Here is an 8,219-nt window from a genome sequence, read left to right as displayed (position 1 = left end):
TGAAGATGGTCACTCCCAACTATAGTAAGCAGCTCCGGAGAGAAGAACAAGAAAAGGGAATAGCCACCCCTAGTTCTGTTATTAGACAAATAGGACTTTAGATGGCTAGTTCCTGCTTTAACGATAGATTCCTATTAGGCTGACCAAGGCCAAACAAAAGTTTCTAGGGAATCTAATAGGATATTGATTCATATGTAATGTATCTGGAAATCACTAAATGAACTTAAGGATATGTTCCAAGTGATATCTTTTAAATGAATCAAACTTGTTTCTCTCGCAATCTGTGTTCGAAAGGTAGTTCGAGAGGTCACCCGATCAGTTTGTCTATATACGTTATGTCTCGAAGAAGGGTAGTAACTTCGAAAGATATAAAACTGACTCTCTAAGTATCTTTAGACAGAAGAATAAGGAGGGTTAGGGATCAATCACTCAGGGGGAAGATCCTTAACCAGACCAAGACGGAGGAATAAGGAGGTTTAGGGATCAATCACTCAGGGGGAAGATCCTTAAACTCATTTGGAAGACAGTTCACCTTCGAGAGGTAAAACTGATGGGTTCAACATAAGTGGAACGGTTATATTAGCCACGTGGTCACCGGTTACTGACGGTTTTCCATATTTAAAAATCTTTTCTTGATAAGTGGGAGCATGCTCATATAGTTATTATCCTTTAATACCCCACTATCCTGAACCTAAAACCGCCCTGTATATTACCAAAAATACCCTTACCTTTTTTATATACGCTGACCGTTATTAGGGGTATTTCTGACCTTTTACTTCTTTAAAATTAACCGGTATCCTTCCTCGGATCAAATATTCAACCCTACCCGTGTATCCAACCCGAATCCACATGATATAAAATCCAAACCCTTCTTCTTTACCCGGATTCAAGCTAAAACCGTTTACCCAAAATCCCCAAATCCTAAACGCTGTACACATTCCCTCCAAAACATCTAACCTTCATCAATGGCGTCCGAAACTTCAACATCAACCTCATCTTCCGAAGCCTATCAAAAGGAGCTGCGACACATTCGCACGCAAATCAAACAAGTTAAGACAGGAAGCATCCTTGACAAAGATGGCTTCATCACCCACTCGTCAAATCCAAAGATGGCAGAGAAAGTCCTGAAGAAGTTTGAGAAGGCAGGACTAATGAAGTACATGACGCATGACTACCGGACCATTCACCCCCTCGACTTCACAGAATGGTTCGCGAATGCCAAGGTCACGAAAGGGAAAATCGAAAGCCGATTCAATGAATTTCCCATCACAACCTCCGTAGGTGACCTCCGAGCGGCATTCGATTTCGCGTCAACGAAGGACGCAGTCAAGCACCTGTCGGACTACGAGTTAGATAAGCAAGCCTTCTGGGAAAAGATCCAACTAACGACTGCACCACCAAGAGCATCCTCAGCCCTCCGCAAGTACCACCTAAAGGAGAGGTTTGCTCTCGCTGCCGACCTAATCATGAAGTTNGCTGCCGACCTAATCATGAAGTTTGTGCTCGGAAAGGTGTCTGGAACTGACGAGGTTAGTCTAGACCTCCTCAAAATCCTCCATGCCATTTGGAACAACAACAAACTGGACTGGGCACACGTTATCTTCAACTTCCTCCAACAGCAAGTGATGCGCTCAGTCTCCAACACCAACCTGTCGATAAGTAAAAAGGTTGGTTTCGGCTTTGTTGTTCAATTTCTCCTAAGCCTGAAGGGCTTTGAACTGAGGGAAGGAAAAGAGATTCATCGAAATACCTATATGGGTAGGACAAAATCTCTAGTCCCCAAAGCTAAAGGTGTTAAGGCTGCACCTTCTCCCTCACAGCCAAAAGGAAGGGGCAAAAGGAAAGCCCCAGCCAAGGAGAAGGACTCTGATGATGAGCCTTTGGATACTCTGATTCAGAGAGTTGCTTTGAGGGCCAAAAGGGCCAAAAATATTGCTGTCACCCAGGTTCGAGAGGTGACACCGTCGGTAATACAAGTACCCTTCGAGGACAGGGCACAAGCCCAGGGGGAACCTCAGGCTACACTGGCCACTGAGGTTGAGAGAGTGCCCCCTACCAGGTCCCTGTCAAGAGGTTTGTGTGATGATCTTCATGATGATATTCTTGCTGAGGGTACTGGTGAATCTGTGTTTGAACCTCGAGAGGAGGTTCGAGAGGTTGAAGGTACTGGGATCAGTGATCCAGTACAGGGGGATACAGAAGAACCACGAGAGATGGTTTGAGAGATGGATGAACAAGCAGTGGAGTGTGCAACCGAGATTCTGCCTGCTGCCTCTGATGAGCTGAACGCTGAAATCACTTCTCAGTTGAATCAACCTGATAAGAATGTATCTAGCTTGGATGAATTCTCCAGAGTACTTCGATGGATCAACTGGAGAACAGGTCCAATTGATCAACTGATCTCGAGAGCAGCAGATATGATGGCTGAAGAAGAGTTTGCTCTAAATTGGTTGAATATCACCACACTTCCAGCCAATGAACTGCTAGATCTTGCCCATGAGATGAACGTGACCAGGACAAATCTTGGTCGAACAGATAAAGGAAAGGGCATAGCAGTTGATGCACCAGAAGTTGAAGCCGAGCCTGAAGTAGATCCTGAAACAGAAGCTCGATTTCAAGAAGAAATAAGGCTTGCCACTGCCATCTCCTTGGGACAAAACATTGAATTCACGAGAGGTCCAGGAGAGACCTCTGGGGTTGCTCACGATGATATTGCAACAGCCGCAATCCCACTGTCCCAAGTCAGTAACTCTGCTCTGGACGAACAGGTAGAAGCTTCGAGAGGTGAATCCGAGACCTCTGAAGCACTTCAAGTGGCACCCAACACCGTTCTACTTTTGCCACCACCTGAGTCCACACCCTCGATTGACAACGATGAAGCTCAGACAGTTCGAGAGGGTGAAGTTCCGTTGCTCCAACTTCCAGGCTTTCCCATCGATATGGAAATGCCATCACCATTCCTGCTACCAGATGATACAGCATCAACCTTTGCTGCCAGGATGGTTGACAGACAGCGATGGAGTGCTCCTGAAATTATAATGATCCATAACTCACCTGAGAAGGAGCACAATGAGCAACATGAGCAGAATGTTCCAAGTCCTGCTGGTTCGAGAAGTGCTGAGGAGGACGATGCAACTATCGAAGGTGGAAACAGGGAAGTACCTATCGAAACTTCGTCTCCAATTCCACCAGCAGATGACCAAGTTCCCAGCACTGATTCGAGAGGTAACGCTGAGGAGGAACTTCCATTGGATGGAAACCGGGAAGCGTCCAATACAGAAGTCTCTCCTTTCGCTGATCCTATCTCAACGGTTGCTGAAGCTGAAGCCACAGGTTCGAGAGGTGAAGGGCAAGAAGTGATCCATCCCTCAGGTGGAAACCGGGAAGCGCCTGATATGGAGCTACCTTCGAGCTCTGATCCCAGTGTCCCTGTTGGTTCTCAGAATGTCAATCGAGAGGTGGACTTACAACTGCAAACTATGGGTGGAAATCTGGAAGCACCCAGGTCCCCTCCGTTAAAAGGTACTTCTAACTCTTCTTCTTCTACTTCTGACAATGATCAACAGGCCGAGGAAGCTTTCATTGGTGAGGTGCGTCACTTTATGGCCGATCAATTCGAGAGGATACTCACTGTTGTCCGCAATGCTGCAATGCCTACAGCCGGCACAAGTGAATCCCAAGGCCGTCATGCCGAACTTCTCGAACAGGCAGTATGGGCTGAGGATGCAGCACGCAAGGCTGCCGATGAGGCTGCTGTAGCTCGAGCAGAGGCTGAAAGTGCGAGAGCTGAGTTAGCTGAGCTACGAGCAGAACTTCGAGCCTTCCAGTATTCCAGTAAATCTCGACAGGACGTGATGAAAGCGCTACTTGATGATCTGTCGAACCAAGTGCCTGCCCAACTTCAAGCAATCTTCGAAGGTATGTCCACCCTCCTTTCCCGTACTGATGATGCCACCAAGGGGGAAAATAAAGGGAAAAAGGGGGAAAATACACAAGGAAGGACATCCACAACTGGCAAGAAAAGGGCAGCAAGTGAACCGGCTGGACCACCTCCAAAAATACCAAGAATCATGAGCAAAGTAGTGGAGGATGCTAAACAGGCAGAAAACCTAAGGGTCCAGCGTACACTGGAAATGGAGAGAAGGAGAGAAGAGGACAGAGAAAGAAGAAGAAAAAGACAAGAACAACAGTCAGAAGAAGAAAGGAAGATAGATCTTCTCATGACAAACTTTAAGTTTGGGAACAGAGAAGACACTGAACAAATTCTGACTCTGGAGATATTCAAGCTTCTGAAAATCACTGGGATATCTACACACAGCAATATGTCTCCAGAAGAATGCATTGCCTGGTGGAAAGATGGAGTAATTGATGGTGAGTTCGTGGGGGAAGCTTACAGGAACTACAGGCATCTAGATGTCACGGATGAATACATAAGCCTGGTAAATTCGAAAGACCCCATCAAGACACGAGAAGCCATTAACAAGAAGATGAAAGCCAACAAGAAGTAAGCTCTCGTAGTCCAAACTCCATCTTATTCCAGTTATTGCAATTTATGTTGCTCTTGATCTTGTATGCTTTTGTAAAATTTTCTTCTTCTAAACTCTGCTTTGTAAACATTCCCTTTTATAATCATATATATATCTTTTGCTGGGGGTGTTGCGTGAGTTCTATTATTCATGTTTTAGTAGAGTATTTGTCAAACTTACCATATGCGCTGAAAAATAAAATCTATGTTAATTCTTTCTATCAAATCAGCCATATAGAGTAAGTATAAGTGTTGGCATCATCAAAAAGGGGGAAATTGTTAGGAACATCATGTAATAGGTTTTGATGATACCAAATGTTAAGTAGAAATCCCCAAGTCTCGATACATAGGCAAAACGCTGTAAGTTCGACAAGTAAACTAAGAGCGAAAATACAACCGGGTAACTTGAGCTCAACTCGGAAGATATTTAAGCTTAAGGTAAGCTTGTGTGAACATCTTAGAAAGTCTCGTGTTGTAATTGTATAGATAGATCAGGAGAAGGCACGAGACAACACTGGAGGAATAAGGGTCTGCGAGACATCAACTAAGTCTCGAGACATAAGCAGAGTTCGAGAGGTAGGACCTCTCGATACAACTATCCAGTTCGAGACATAAACAGAGTTCGAGAGATAGACCTCTCGATATTTGAGTTCGAGACATCAAGCAATCAAGATATCANAGCTCAGACAGTTCGAGAGGGTGAAGTTCCGTTGCTCCAACTTCCAGGCTTTCCCATCGATATGGAAATGCCATCACCATTCCTGCTACCAGATGATACAGCATCAACCTTTGCTGCCAGGATGGTTGACAGACAGCGATGGAGTGCTCCTGAAATTATAATGATCCATAACTCACCTGAGAAGGAGCACAATGAGCAACATGAGCAGAATGTTCCAAGTCCTGCTGGTTCGAGAAGTGCTGAGGAGGACGATGCAACTATCGAAGGTGGAAACAGGGAAGTACCTATCGAAACTTCGTCTCCAATTCCACCAGCAGATGACCAAGTTCCCAGCACTGATTCGAGAGGTAACGCTGAGGAGGAACTTCCATTGGATGGAAACCGGGAAGCGTCCAATACAGAAGTCTCTCCTTTCGCTGATCCTATCTCAACGGTTGCTGAAGCTGAAGCCACAGGTTCGAGAGGTGAAGGGCAAGAAGTGATCCATCCCTCAGGTGGAAACCGGGAAGCGCCTGATATGGAGCTACCTTCGAGCTCTGATCCCAGTGTCCCTGTTGGTTCTCAGAATGTCAATCGAGAGGTGGACTTACAACTGCAAACTATGGGTGGAAATCTGGAAGCACCCAGGTCCCCTCCGTTAAAAGGTACTTCTAACTCTTCTTCTTCTACTTCTGACAATGATCAACAGGCCGAGGAAGCTTTCATTGGTGAGGTGCGTCACTTTATGGCCGATCAATTCGAGAGGATACTCACTGTTGTCCGCAATGCTGCAATGCCTACAGCCGGCACAAGTGAATCCCAAGGCCGTCATGCCGAACTTCTCGAACAGGCAGTATGGGCTGAGGATGCAGCACGCAAGGCTGCCGATGAGGCTGCTGTAGCTCGAGCAGAGGCTGAAAGTGCGAGAGCTGAGTTAGCTGAGCTACGAGCAGAACTTCGAGCCTTCCAGTATTCCAGTAAATCTCGACAGGACGTGATGAAAGCGCTACTTGATGATCTGTCGAACCAAGTGCCTGCCCAACTTCAAGCAATCTTCGAAGGTATGTCCACCCTCCTTTCCCGTACTGATGATGCCACCAAGGGGGAAAATAAAGGGAAAAAGGGGGAAAATACACAAGGAAGGACATCCACAACTGGCAAGAAAAGGGCAGCAAGTGAACCGGCTGGACCACCTCCAAAAATACCAAGAATCATGAGCAAAGTAGTGGAGGATGCTAAACAGGCAGAAAACCTAAGGGTCCAGCGTACACTGGAAATGGAGAGAAGGAGAGAAGAGGACAGAGAAAGAAGAAGAAAAAGACAAGAACAACAGTCAGAAGAAGAAAGGAAGATAGATCTTCTCATGACAAACTTTAAGTTTGGGAACAGAGAAGACACTGAACAAATTCTGACTCTGGAGATATTCAAGCTTCTGAAAATCACTGGGATATCTACACACAGCAATATGTCTCCAGAAGAATGCATTGCCTGGTGGAAAGATGGAGTAATTGATGGTGAGTTCGTGGGGGAAGCTTACAGGAACTACAGGCATCTAGATGTCACGGATGAATACATAAGCCTGGTAAATTCGAAAGACCCCATCAAGACACGAGAAGCCATTAACAAGAAGATGAAAGCCAACAAGAAGTAAGCTCTCGTAGTCCAAACTCCATCTTATTCCAGTTATTGCAATTTATGTTGCTCTTGATCTTGTATGCTTTTGTAAAATTTTCTTCTTCTAAACTCTGCTTTGTAAACATTCCCTTTTATAATCATATATATATCTTTTGCTGGGGGTGTTGCGTGAGTTCTATTATTCATGTTTTAGTAGAGTATTTGTCAAACTTACCATATGCGCTGAAAAATAAAATCTATGTTAATTCTTTCTATCAAATCAGCCATATAGAGTAAGTATAAGTGTTGGCATCATCAAAAAGGGGGAAATTGTTAGGAACATCATGTAATAGGTTTTGATGATACCAAATGTTAAGTAGAAATCCCCAAGTCTCGATACATAGGCAAAACGCTGTAAGTTCGACAAGTAAACTAAGAGCGAAAATACAACCGGGTAACTTGAGCTCAACTCGGAAGATATTTAAGCTTAAGGTAAGCTTGTGTGAACATCTTAGAAAGTCTCGTGTTGTAATTGTATAGATAGATCAGGAGAAGGCACGAGACAACACTGGAGGAATAAGGGTCTGCGAGACATCAACTAAGTCTCGAGACATAAGCAGAGTTCGAGAGGTAGGACCTCTCGATACAACTATCCAGTTCGAGACATAAACAGAGTTCGAGAGATAGACCTCTCGATATTTGAGTTCGAGACATCAAGCAATCAAGATATCAGCCTTGGTCTCGATACACTAACAATTCTCCAACAAAGCTGAATGACGGTCATACTTAAAGTCTGGAGAAGAAGAATATCATGGAGATGGAATAATGAAGAGGTGCCGAACGTGAAGATTTCAAAATGGGCGGAAATGGATGACACGTCAGATTTCCACCACAAACGGTCAAAAGGTGCACCAATGCTGAAGTGGTCTGATTCCCTACAAACAAGGAATAATGGGAATATAAAAAGAGTAACTTTTACCAAAAGACGAAAGTGGAGCATGGACTCAAGAAAGTGAACTATAAAATATTCACTACAAGACAAGAGGTTCAAGTTACAAGATCACCACTCCATGAAATATGCTGAAAATATGCAAGACCCATGATCAGCATGGGAGACAAATTTCAAACGGAATAATTTTCCCTCCAACGGAATTATTCCTCAAACTCTCTATATAAGGACGTGAAGACACAGTGATTCAAAAAAAGGGGGTTACGGAGTTGGAAAATTCAAAAGAGGTGTCTATTTCAAACGTTCAAGTGCAAGCATTCAACTTGGAATATCATCCTGATATTCAATACAGCGAGAAAAACACATCTTAGTGTTTAAGAGAGTTACATAGCTTAAACTGCAATATATCTAGAAGGTGACCGAAGCTGCTCTACATCGAAGTTGATTCAACGATAGCTTTTGGTCAGATTGGA

Source organism: Ipomoea triloba, chromosome 12, assembly GCF_003576645.1.
Source record: "Ipomoea triloba cultivar NCNSP0323 chromosome 12, ASM357664v1".
NCBI classification, from domain to species: Eukaryota; Viridiplantae; Streptophyta; class Magnoliopsida; order Solanales; family Convolvulaceae; genus Ipomoea; species Ipomoea triloba.
This window is presented reverse-complemented; position numbering follows the sequence as displayed.